The following is a 12,489-nucleotide window of genomic DNA, read 5'->3' as shown; positions in this document are numbered from 1 at the left end:
AGTTAGCAAAGCAGAGAACAGTTAGCAAAGCAGCTAACAGTTAGCAAAGCAGAGAACAATGGAGACAACTACCTTGGTAAGTTAATTTCTCCTTTGTATGTGCGTTTTTGGGTTGCGCTACTCAGGGAAGAGGGTTGAAACCATAGACTGGATATATAAAGGCTGAAACACATGTCACGTAAAGGACAACAGAGGGAGTTTTCCAGTACCAATAACGTTATGGTAACTGTGAGTAGACGTAAAAGAAACCAATACAGCAGCCGCTAAATGTCCTTCGTCGTCAGGCTTCAGTTTGGGATCCCGTTAAATGGCATGCGCAACACTGAGGGGTGTTTCTATTATTTTGCCCATCCCATGATGTAACGCTAATTACAACTATAACGGTTGTATTAAATGCAGTGATTAAAAGTAACTAAGTAGATTTAAGTACAATTTTGAGGGTCTTGTACTTTACACGAGTATTTCAATGTTTTACTACTGTGTACTTCTACTGCACTACAGTTCAGAGGTAAATGGTGTACTTTTCCTCCACTACATGTAGGCCTATTTAATACCTTTAGTAAACAAGTAGTGTTTGGAGGACACTTCTCACCCTAAATGACCACCATCTTGTAAAGGAAGTTTCTCCACCAGCCACAGTTACTGTTGGACCAATCAAAACAGCTCTATGCAAATTGTTTTTCACTTTTTAATAAACTTACCACAATACAGGTGTCGAAAAGAAGCTACTGTTAATTGAGCAGTCTGTAATGATTTACATAAGAACGAAATATCACTATTCAATGGACGAGCTAACGGTGCTAGCTAGGAGTCAGATGGCTTATCTAGGGTGTAGTTAAATGTGCCCTACGGAAGCATGGCTGCCCCAGAATAAATCTGATAACAATGTTTCCATCAATGGCTTTCAGACTGTTTTGGCAACGTCTTCATCAACAACGTTTCCATTGATGGCTTCCGGACTATTGTTAACAACAAGGATTGCACCGAGAGCTGCGATTCGCTACAGTGAACGATAACGTTGCTAGCTATCTAGCTAACAGCGATGATCGGTGAGGGCACATCAGCCGTGTGAGATTTAAGACAACCCTATCTGGTCCTAAGTGTTTAGGGCAGGGGTGTCAAACTCCAGGCCCGGGGGCCAAATCCGGCCCGCGACTTCATTTTATTCCCGCAAGAGGTTGCAAAGAATATAATACGTTTATTATACGGTTACATGCCGATTTACAGAAGCACGTTGCCCATAAACTACATGTCCCACAATGCATCTCATTTTGTGACATGCGCACTGAAGAGACTTGCAATGATTTGCCCTGGACTTCTGCTTTCAGACGTAGTTAATTACTAAGTTATTATCCTATCCGATAACAATCCAATTCAGAGGCAATCATGTACATTATTTTATATTATATATTTATATAGTTACAAAAGTATGAATTGAGAAACAGCAAGAGACAGCAAAGAGAGGGAGATGAGGAAGTAGGCAGAGAAAATCACAGATGGCGTGAAGGATGAGATGGTGACAGTTAATGAGAACAAAGAGATGTGAGGATAACAACGTGCTTAATGAGAGAGAGACATTGAGAAGCACATGATGTGATGGCAGAGGGATAGGTGGAGAGAAAGCTGTTCTGTCAGATCTAAAGAATCTATGTGAAGGGTTTGAAGTGCAGCAAAACACATTCCCCCGGGAAAGTCAGAAAACTAAATGGAGGGAATGAGAACAATCAGTGAAACACCATTTAAAGAGTGGCTCCTCGCTCGTCTTAGTGTCACCCTCTAATCTCTGTCACCCATCTCAATTGCTTCCTGGTCTCTGTTTTAGTCTCTCTGGTTCTCTCTTTCTGTCACCATCTTCTTCCATCTCAGTCTCTAAAGATTTAAGTTGTATTCCATCTGAAGCCAGCCGAGCTGCTCTGCTCTGCAGGGGCATGGAAATGAATTCCAACTCCCATCAGGAAAACAAGCTTTTGATGGTAATCAAGATAAATCCGGGCTGGGGCGGCGCTATCAGCGGAGCATCTTGATTGTTCACGGAGCACTTAGGAGCCAGGAGAGTGTTTGAAAATAGAGATGAAGAGCTCCCAAACTTCTTATCTTGTTTCTGTGAGAGAAGAGGAAGGAAGCATCCACCTGTGACGATGGTTGGGGATTATAGGCACTGAATCCTAATTGGACAAATTACACAGACGGGTGACAAGAAGGAATACTGATACTGCTGTAAAAAAATCAACTGTTAAGTTTGTTTATAGTTTGCCCGTCCACACACAGGCATGAAAAACACTTGAAAAATCTTGATGCTGGGCGTGTCTGAGGCTTGGCGATTTCACACGCCCAAAGCGACCAACAACCAATCACATGAATCTCCCGCCCCCGACATACAAAGCACTATCAATGTTAAAATGAAGTAAACTGGATATAAAATCCCCCATTTGATTGGCTGATGCCAGCTTCGAAAGCATCGGGATCATCAAAAGTTGGATGCTCACGATGCTTGCAAAGCCATGCTCCGCTCCCCACAATGCAGTTCGGCGAAGATTCAAAATATTCTACGTCACCCCATTCAAGTGAATGGGCGAAGCTTTGAAAGATTTTTTTCATGCCTGTGTGTGGACGGGCCGTTAGATACACTTGATACTAGGGCTGCCCCCAAATAGTCGATTAATCATTAGTCGACTAAGTAAGTCTTAATCGAGCAATTTTTCATTAGTCGATTAGTTAAAAAAATAAATTATATAAAAAAATATATATTCATAATCATAATGAATCATAAACGTGCAACGACTAATCGCCTTAATTGACGACTATTTTTTAAAATCTTTAGTCGAAGGCATCCCTACTTGATACTTGAGTTCATTTTATATTTAGTGTAGTTTGGTTTAAAAGTGCACAAAGTAAAGCGGACCTAATTAAAAACATTTATTTTAAGGAAGAGGGGCGGAGAGGCTTAACTCTTTCGTATTTGGTAGAATTGTGGTGGTAATATGCTAACACGGAAATCAAGGTGGGAGAACTGCAACCATGTAACATGATGCAGAATGTGCCATGGATATGTCTGGAGATTCTGGCAGTAATCTGACAAAAACATCCGGAACATGTTTGGAGCAGATACTCAGGTTTTGGTCTGAACTATCAACAACAAGTTGATCTACACTTTCTGAAAAGGATGCGCTTCAATGAGACAGCAGCGTTTTATTTCACTTCCTGCAATTGGGTAAAATACTGATAGAAATGTGTGTGTAGTTGTTGATACATTGCTGACAGAGGGAACTACATTTGAATACAGATTTAAGAAATATCAGTTTTTGAGCATGTCATAAGCATGTTTTGTCTTATATTACTAATATATTATTTATATTATTGAATTTTATATGACTATTATTATTAGTAGAAGTAGTTTATTTGCATTCATTATATTTTAATCTTTTTGAGGCTAGTATTTGGCAGGAAATGCAAAATTCACCTGTAAACGCATACTGAACGACATACATGCACATTTACCATTTACCTCACTGTATAAAAAAGTAACGGTGTTGATAATAATAATAAACAGGAATTATATTTGCAAAGTACTTTGTTTCCAAAACAATTTTTTTCACTCCTGTCTGGTGGGGTGGGGGGCTCATCTCACAATGTCGCTTGGGGCCCCAAGTTGGCCAGGGGCGGCCCTGAGCATGTGTATTCACTCTCTGTCCTAAACGGCTTGAGCTCCTAAAAAGTTACATTTTTAAAAAAAGACTCAAATTTGGAGGAAAGGGCACATTCTAAGAAAAAAGGCATATTGAGGGTTTGTGACTTTGCAGACCGTTTACATGCATACCTTCATAACACACAAGGGGACGGGTGATAACCGGGAAAGCATGACATGGGCCCTTTAAGGAGAACCAGAAACAGATAGACATTATTTAAGACACAACTATTCCAGGATTCCTACATAAAGTTCAACACTGCGGTTAATTTGGTTGAAACAAATCGTACGTATATTTAACTAGACGTCTTTTTAACGTCTTTTGGATGATTATTTCAAATTTTTAAAAATATCCTAACTACATATTGAAATATATTCATTCATCATATATCCATTGCAATGTAAATACTGTTATATTTTTTCAATTTTTCTAGTTCTCTACCTGTGTTTTTAATTCTTGTTTGTATGCACCACAACATTAAGTCAAATTCCTCGTGACTTTCAAATCTCTAAATAAATGCTTCCCGGGGTGTAACAGGCACAAGCTTATCTGCTGTTGGCATTTCCGTCTCTTGCCACTCAAGTCGTCAATCCAGCTTGGCACGAACAGCTTTTGTGGCTTCACGTGTAGGATTTAGATTGATGAAGTGAAAGCTCTGTGTGCCGGTGTGGTTCTGTGGAGCACAGCCATTAACACCAGGCCTGTAAACAAAGGTCACATGGACTCACAAGTCTCTCAGTTATTGGACAGAGGTTTGTTAACCTGTCATACTGCCTGCGTTGACATTTCAGCAGTCAAACTCAATCTGATTCCCTTCCTTGTAACTCAGGCTAAGTATTATTGACTTACAAGCACAGCTCCTGTGGATGTTTGACCAGCTAAGAACACAGGAAGAAGCTAATTCAAATCAGCAGCAGTCAAGATTTCAGTTTACCCTCAGGCTTTGCAAGAAGAAAGAGTGGATTGTTATCTGATGTCAACATGTCATGTCTGATTCATTGGATAAAAACATGAGCATAACCTGAAGTGCTATCTTAAAAGAGCAGTAAAGGAAAAGCCAATGAGAGTTTGTCTAAACCATTTTCAAGCCAAATGCTTAAAGTGGTCCTCTTTTGTACAGAAAGTTTTCAATCAGCTTAAAAACTCTTCCCAGCTAAATAAATATGAGCATTCTCCATTTATGTAGGAAATGTAACCATGGCTTTCTATCATGTTGCTAATGAGCAGGTCCACTTGAGTTGAGGAAATAGACAGATTGTCATTCCTTTCCACACACTAAGTAAAGCAGTAACGTTTTACAACTTGTGCTCCCTTGTCTTTGTTATTCCAAATGAAGTATGATTGCCTGCGAAACCATTATAAAACTGTGAACATCTTTCAAAAAGCCCTTTTCTTGGAGATTTCATACATTTTCAAACCAGAGTATCGACATGCATATTGTTCGTAAAGTGGCAGAATGGATTTTCTACGTAAAAAAACTAGGGCTGTCAAGTTAACGCGTTAATAACGCAAAAAAAAAATTAACGCGATTAACGCATGTGTATTTTTTTTCCTCGGCCGCCCCGTAGTTTCAGAGCATCGAGTTTAAAATACCATCTACAAGCTGATGCTGACAGCCCCGCTCCTGCCGCCCGCTTGTGGCAGACCACACTTCCACGCTCACCGGCAGGCACCGACTGGCTATTGGGAGGACCGGGAGGGTGTGTGTATGTGTGGCCCGAGCGAGCGAGAGAGAGACCTTACGTGTATTGTTGTTGTTAGCATCTGGTGCTAGTTAGCTGCGCTAACTGATATAAGGAGCTGTTTAAATGAAAACAGAGGAGCGACATTTCGCCACAACTGCGCCGAGCACTTGACTTTATGCAGGAAGCCAGACAGTGGGACATTGTACGAAAAGTCAGCACACTCAGCACGGATAGTGCGCAACATGATTGCAGCTCCCGTTCGAGCATATGCCTTGAGCTGCACATAGCTCCAACGAACAAACACACACACACACACACACACTGTATTGTATGAGAGAGGTTCCAGGTTGAATTGAGGCGAATATTTGTAATGTTCAGAGGTTGTTGTGTTTAATATTCATGAGAATATTTGTCATTGTTCAAATGATAATAAACATTAGCATAAAGCATTTTTGTCCACTCATATGTTGATAAGAGTATTAAAAACTTGAAAAATATTCCTCTAAGGTACATTTAGAACAGATACAAAATGTGCGATTAACTATTTTAATCGACTGACAGCCCTAAAAAAAACATCTGGGTACTTTTTTCTGAGGAGAAAGTTGGCTCATGACTGATGGGAGTTTAAGGACTTCTAGTCTTAAAAACCCATTTCTCCGGCCGGCCTTTTCAGCCGTCTCCTCGGATAAACCCAACGAGCATCGCTGACATTCAATCATCCATCTCCTCCCCTCTGTACGACTGCAGTCCTCCTACCTTTTCAATCTATAAAGAAGGCAGAAAACGTACATCATTTTACAGAATGTGAACATAATGTCTAAAGTCAAATTGCAGTTTTTTGAAGAATGCACAGGGATCTTTTCAGTAGACAGTGTCCCAGTATTCACGTCAAACTCAAGACCAATGTTTTCAGCGCTGACTGTAATCTATTTCAACTCCCACCTCACAAACTATCACTTTCTCTTTTGTCTACAGTTGCTTGCGTTGCTCTTGGCCAGCCCAGGTGTTACCCAATGCTGTCGAACCCTGGTGCGACTGTGCACAGAGGTAAGCTTTGACATATTTGTTCATAATAATACATTTGATTTCTATAGCGTTTTTCTTGGGGGCTTATGGATACAGAGTTGAAGAGGTGGGTTTTGAGGCGGGACTGGAACAGGGTGAGGGACTCAGACTCACGGAGGTCTTGGGGGAGGGAGTTCCAGAGCCACAGAGAAGGCTCTGTCCCCGAAGCTCCGGAGTTTGGCCTTGGGGATGGAAAGCAAACCGGCTGAGGTGGATCTGAGGGACCGGGGTGGTTGGTAGAGGATGAGGAGGTCGAGGAGGTCAGTGAGGTGGGGGTGGGGGGGGGGGGGCAGATGGTGGAGGGCTTTGAAAGTGAGGACCAGGAGTTTGTAATGATTGCGGTGCGGGGAGCTACTTCATGCATGCAAACTATCTTGGCTTTAGATTCCTTGCTTCTATGGATGCTGTTGAAGCCATTTTCCTTTCATCATTATGGTTTGAATGTCTGGCTTAATAATATAAGGATTTAGAGTAAACTCTTAACTATTTGTTTTTGTGAGTCACACTACGGTTTACAAGATGTTAATTTAAGTCTTACTTATTTGCTGTCAAATGTGCGCAGTCGGGTACGACGTGCATGTCTATATTCCTATATATGGCATGACAATGGTACACAGCTGAGTTTGTGATTAGACGGGAAGCGGTATAGTCTTTTGACCGTATTCCTTTTGTCCTATTTTGATACGGAGAACTTTTAGTTACTTTAAAGCGAGGAAGTTTGTCTTCATGTTTGTATGCCGCCTGGCTCAATGAATATATCTGATGTGATTCAACCCTAAAACGATCTCCGTATCGCCATAACCCCCGATAGAGGAAAGTGGCTATTAAATGTAGAAACGGAATAAAATGCCACGACAGATGCACTGGAGCAAAACCAAGCAAAAACTCACTCTGAGCAGCAGAGCACCAAAGGCACCGTGTGGAAGTTAAGTTTTAGCCATACGGTTTGATAAAACGAACTAGCTTACTAGCTTTTCGTTAGCTCTCATATGCATGTTGCTACTGGCTATTACGCTGCATCGTAATCTGTTCAAAAGTCTTTCTAACTGACAAGCATAAGAACTACATAGAAAGTAACGTTTTTCAGTTATGTCTTTAAACGTACATGTCCGTTAATGAATAAATAAATAAATAGAATGCTATCCCAGCTAGACACGTTTGGCTCTAAAAACATTCTTAAAATGTTTTTGATAACATCGTTAGAACATTATGCCCTACTGTTCTTAAAATGTTATATCTCTCACAGGCTCCGCCCTCTACTGGACTCTATCCTATCCTCTATGGGTACTAACTTATTAGGCAAGCTTTCACCTACTGAGATTTCTATAGATGGGGCGGGCCTACCTGAATGCGCACGCATCTCACTTCCGTATAAAAGGAGACCTCGTCTCTCGCTCATCATCCTTTACGGCCCCTACACACGGCGGCGTGCGTTGCCGCTTCAACGCTTCTGCCCATTCACTTTTAATGTGGTGACGTCACGATTCGCCGAACTGCATTGTGGGAGCAAAGCGTAGCTTCTCTCGCGGTGCTCGCTGCAAAAGTAGAGCAATGTTCTACTTTTGCCGCCTCGACGGAGGCGTCAACCAATCAAATCCCGCGTATGCAAATCTGACAGTACAAGCGCTAGCCAATCAAACCGCGTGTATGTTGGGAGAGCCAGACCGCAGTTATTTCCCATATGTCAAAAAATGGAGGAGAAAATTATCGTGGCGGTACTATATGACCAGTCCCTCTTTACATACAGGGATACAAACCGGAGGAGCCAGGCATGGGGGGAGGTGGCAGAGACAGTGGGTGAAACTGGTAGGTTTTCACCTGTTTGGGGAGTTTATATCCAGTGTACTTCGTTTGAATGGACAGCTAGCAAGCATAGACAGTATATTTAGCCAGCATGGATGTAGCATGAATGCTTTGCTTTGTATGTCTGGGGCGGGACATTCATGTGATTGGTTGTTGGTCGCGTTGCTCGCGTTGACTCCCCAAGCTCAAGACACACCCACCGCCAAGCGGCAACGCACGCCGCCGTGTGTAGGCTCCGTTACTCTTCAGCGAGCGGAGGTGATGTCCGAGACGTCTTTTTTGAGAGAAAGGAAGAAACGAGTATTTTTGGAAATCGTGCCCTGGCTTAAATCCCCACCACCTTTGCTTCGAGTGTTTGGGGGACCAGGATATGGCCGAGGCGGTGCCATTCACGTTCGCCATTCCTTCCAAGTCCGGCGTCCATGGAAGTCCACCGCCCAGGGCTGTACTCTCCCTGGATGATGATCATGGTGGCGGGTGTGTGGGCTACTCGCTCATTGCTAGAGATGCCCCCGCCTCACCAGGTCAGAGCGATTATTGGGCCGCAAGGCCGAATAAGTAGCTTGGTCCACGAGCCTTGCCCGGGGACCGGTGCTCGGTGGCTTCACATGATTTAGGGTCGACCCTACTTCATCACAGGTCGCCGCCGCTGCCCGCCTTGTGATGTCCCTGGGATATCACGCCGCATGGCATTTTCCAAAGAGGACCGTGTTGATCTCCTGGGAGCCCCCGTGTTTACGGAAGGGCTCTATGGATCGATCTCCTTGCTCACGGGATAAGGAGTAATCGCAGCGTGGCTGCTTCTTGCACATCCCCAGAGGAAGAAAGTCTGTCCTACACTCCCCGCCCCCGCTGTAAACCCCAGTATAGGGAGCTAGCAGGTGGGCGTGTGCACGTGAGTGGAATAAACCGAGTGCTGTCAAAGCACTGTGCGGGTTCAAGAGACGCTATTCCCGGCCTGCTGGTATAATAGCTCAGATTAATGCATTTCACCGTTGAATGGGAAATACAGCGTTAATACGTGGGCGCGCGGCCCTCGTGAGAGTGGCTGCGGTGCGTTCAGGGACCTCCGCAGGAGAACGGTGGTTTACGTTCGTAAACTCTAGTTCTAGAGCGCTTTGAGCACCAGGAAAAGCGCTTTATAAATGTAATGTATTATTATTATTAGAGTGATGTGTGTGTGGGAAAAAATGCATTCAGTAAAAACGATTGCATTTATCCCAGAGTAACAGTCTCCACAATTCCACTTTTCCCCATAATGTCAGTTTTCAAAGAGACGGCATTGTGACGTCGCGCGCGACCCCCTCCCCTGAGGGTGGGCCGCGGAGCGTTCAAAGACCTTAGTAGAGAGAAGAGTCACGGCAGCGCGCACTCCTCCACAGGCTTTCCTGCAGACGAGGGAGCGCAGTCCAGTAGAGGGCTCCGCCTGTGTTAATATAACAAGTGTTACAATACGTTTTCAGCTGCAAGTTAGATTTGTTTATGTTGCCAGAATGTTATTATTTTAGAGAAGGATAACATGCTTTATGTTTAAAACATTATGCAAATGTTCTGTGGTAACAATTTACTAAAAATATGTTTACATTATTAGAACATAGAGACATAATATTCCTGTAATTGTTCAACTCAAAGTTCCTGGGTAAGTGGACTGACCACTGTGGTCATTAGGATGATTTTGATAGTTTACTTAACTATTGGAATTTGACTATTAACACAAGTAAAAGGATGACTCGGAATCAGCTGTGAAAGTAACATTTGTTTATTAGAAAAGGGGAGCTGGGATTGGAGGTTGGTTATGGCGGTAGAGGGAAACAGTTGTTCCAGGGTAGAGAGGCCTGGCTGGTCTTGGGAGGGTGGAAGGCCCTGGATTCCTCCTGGGAGAGACACACAAATGAGTGTGAGGCTAAAGCAGGCAAAGTTGTCAATAGATCTGCTGGAGCTAGAGCGGCACGCAACAAACCGTTCACAGCAACAATCCGGCAGGGAATGAGTGCAGGCTGCAGGCTTTCATAGTGTGGCTGATGAGCAGGTTGCAGGTGTGGTTGATTGGAGATTGCTCCCAGCCGTGTCGAGCAGACCAGCAGGCAGGTGGGGGTGGGGGTGGGGAGAGAGACACACAGTAGAAACAAACACATACAAACACTAACAGGGGTTTCAGGGACAGGCAGTGAGAGTCGGTCCGTTCTTCTAAATGTCTGTCTTTGGTTTTCTAAGTGTTATTCGATCCATATGAATAGAGATATGTGCATAAACAACAAAAACACTTGGGGTGTAATGTTTTTAGAGAACGTTCTCCTACCTTTCAGAAGAACATTCTAGGAACCAAAATAAAACTTCTCGATGAAACCATTCCTAGAACAATGAATGGTAACATAATGTTTTTAGAACCAACAATGTCTAGCCGGGAACTCAGACATGCCGACGCAAAAACATTTTTAAAGGAAAATGTGGTGACATCAGATTTCTTTTAAACATCCTTTTCAAACAAATGCAAGTTTGTTTTTTAAAGCGCACTACAAATAAATCTGACGTTGACCATGACCGTGTTAATATTTCGCATCACAGGAACATTTTATAAAAAAAGAATAACCTCCTGAAAACATTATCCAAATGTTCTTCTTTGGTTATCATGTAACATTGAGGGAACGTTTTATAAAGAACATCGTTAATGTGTTACCCCAACAACGTCCAAAACAGAATGTTGCAGGCAAAACGTTCCACCTTTGTTAACTTATCACTTTAAAGGTGGGGTAGGTAAGTTTCAGAAACCGGCTCGAGTGCACTACAATTTGAAAGTACACAGCCGAAAAGAATCCGCCCCTTCCTTCAGACTTCCTTACAGAGCACCTCCTCCAACACACATGAACATGACGTCAGCAGACTGGTGAAAGTGGCCGCCTGTTGCTGGCGAGTCATTGAAGTACTGCTGCAATGCACGCCCAATGAGGGCACGCCCAATGAGGGCACGAGATACATTTGTGCGTGCACGAGATGGAAGGCTGACAGACAGGGCGGCAATCTGTCAGTAATACTTTTTACAGCACCACGGCTTCCACAGATGACATTTTGTTATGGATTTGTTGTCAAAACACTTCAGATATTCATTGCTATCGGGATGTTAAGAGCATTCCATGGAATATAACAAAAAGTGTATCTCGAGCCGGTTTCTCAAACTTACCTACCCCACCTTTAATGTGATATGTTAACAAAGGTGGAACGTTTTGCCTGCAACATTCTGAGGATGCGTTTTGGACGTTGTTGGGTAACACATTACCTCAATGTTACATGATAATAAAACGTTCCTTTAAAGGTGGGGTAGGTAAGTTTCAGAAACCGGCTCGAGTGCACTACAATTTGAAAGTACACAGCCGAAAAGAATCCGCCCCTTCCTTCAGACTTCCTTACAGAGCACCTCCTCCAACACACATGAACATGACGTCAGCAGACTGGTGAAAGTGGCCGCCTGTTGCTGGAGAGTCATTGAAGTACTGCTGCAATGCACGCTCAATGACGGCACGCCCGATGACGGCACGAGATACATTTGTGCGTGCACGAGATGGAAGGCTGACAGACAGGGCCGGCTAAAGGGATTAGATGTACTTTTTACAGCGCCACGGCTTCCACAGATGAAATTTTTTAATGGATTTTTTGTCAAAGCACTTCAGATGTTCATTGCTATCTGGATGTTAAGAGCATGGAATATAACAACAAGTGTACCTCGAGCCGGTTTCTGAAACTTACCTACCCCACCTTTAAGTACATATACAGTAAATAAGCAGGGAGTTAATTTTCAGAAAAGTCGACAGCAATTTAGTTTGAAAGTCAAATATTTAACCAGGTGGCAAGGTAATCACTAATTCCTGGAACAAACCAATCAAACCCCCACAGATGGAGTGTGTGCTTTGTTCTGTGGGGGAGTAATAATCTCGCTATTATCCAGGGGTTGAAGCGGGATTTGGGCAGCGAGGTGTGTAATTATCCAAAGCAAATTTGACGATACTAAAGAACATCATCAGCGTTTAGTTTATTGGATGACGGCCACTTTACAACGCCTCCCAAGTCCTAAATGTAATAAGATCATTATATATATTTACAACATGATACTCATCTGAACAGATAGATCTGTAGGCTTAAGAAAAAATGTATTTCTATCATCTTCAAAGCACATAAAGTATTGATAAACTCTACACTCACATATAAAATATAATATCACAGACAGTAGTTCAAGTTGATTCAAAACGCTCTGGATG

The 12,489-nt window shown here is 43.0% G+C and overlaps 1 protein-coding gene across 2 annotated transcripts in view; it reads left to right on the top strand.

Moving 5' to 3' along the window:
• Positions 1-12,489, top strand: part of LOC117534033 (protein phosphatase 1 regulatory subunit 29-like) — a 372,457-nt gene that overhangs the window by 198,355 nt on the left and 161,613 nt on the right. Inside the window, exons 1-2 of one of the 2 annotated variants that reach the window (XM_034198048.1) lie at positions 33-76; positions 6,347-6,418. The gene's annotated coding sequence lies outside the window, so the exon portion shown is untranslated. Of the gene's footprint in view, positions 1-32; positions 77-6,346; positions 6,419-12,489 lie in introns of those variants that run through there. The other variant, XM_034198047.1, reaches the window with a different exon arrangement.

The sequence above is a fragment of the Gymnodraco acuticeps genome, unplaced genomic scaffold, assembly GCF_902827175.1.
Source record: "Gymnodraco acuticeps unplaced genomic scaffold, fGymAcu1.1, whole genome shotgun sequence".
NCBI classification, from domain to species: Eukaryota; Metazoa; Chordata; class Actinopteri; order Perciformes; family Bathydraconidae; genus Gymnodraco; species Gymnodraco acuticeps.
This window is presented reverse-complemented; position numbering and strand designations above follow the sequence as displayed.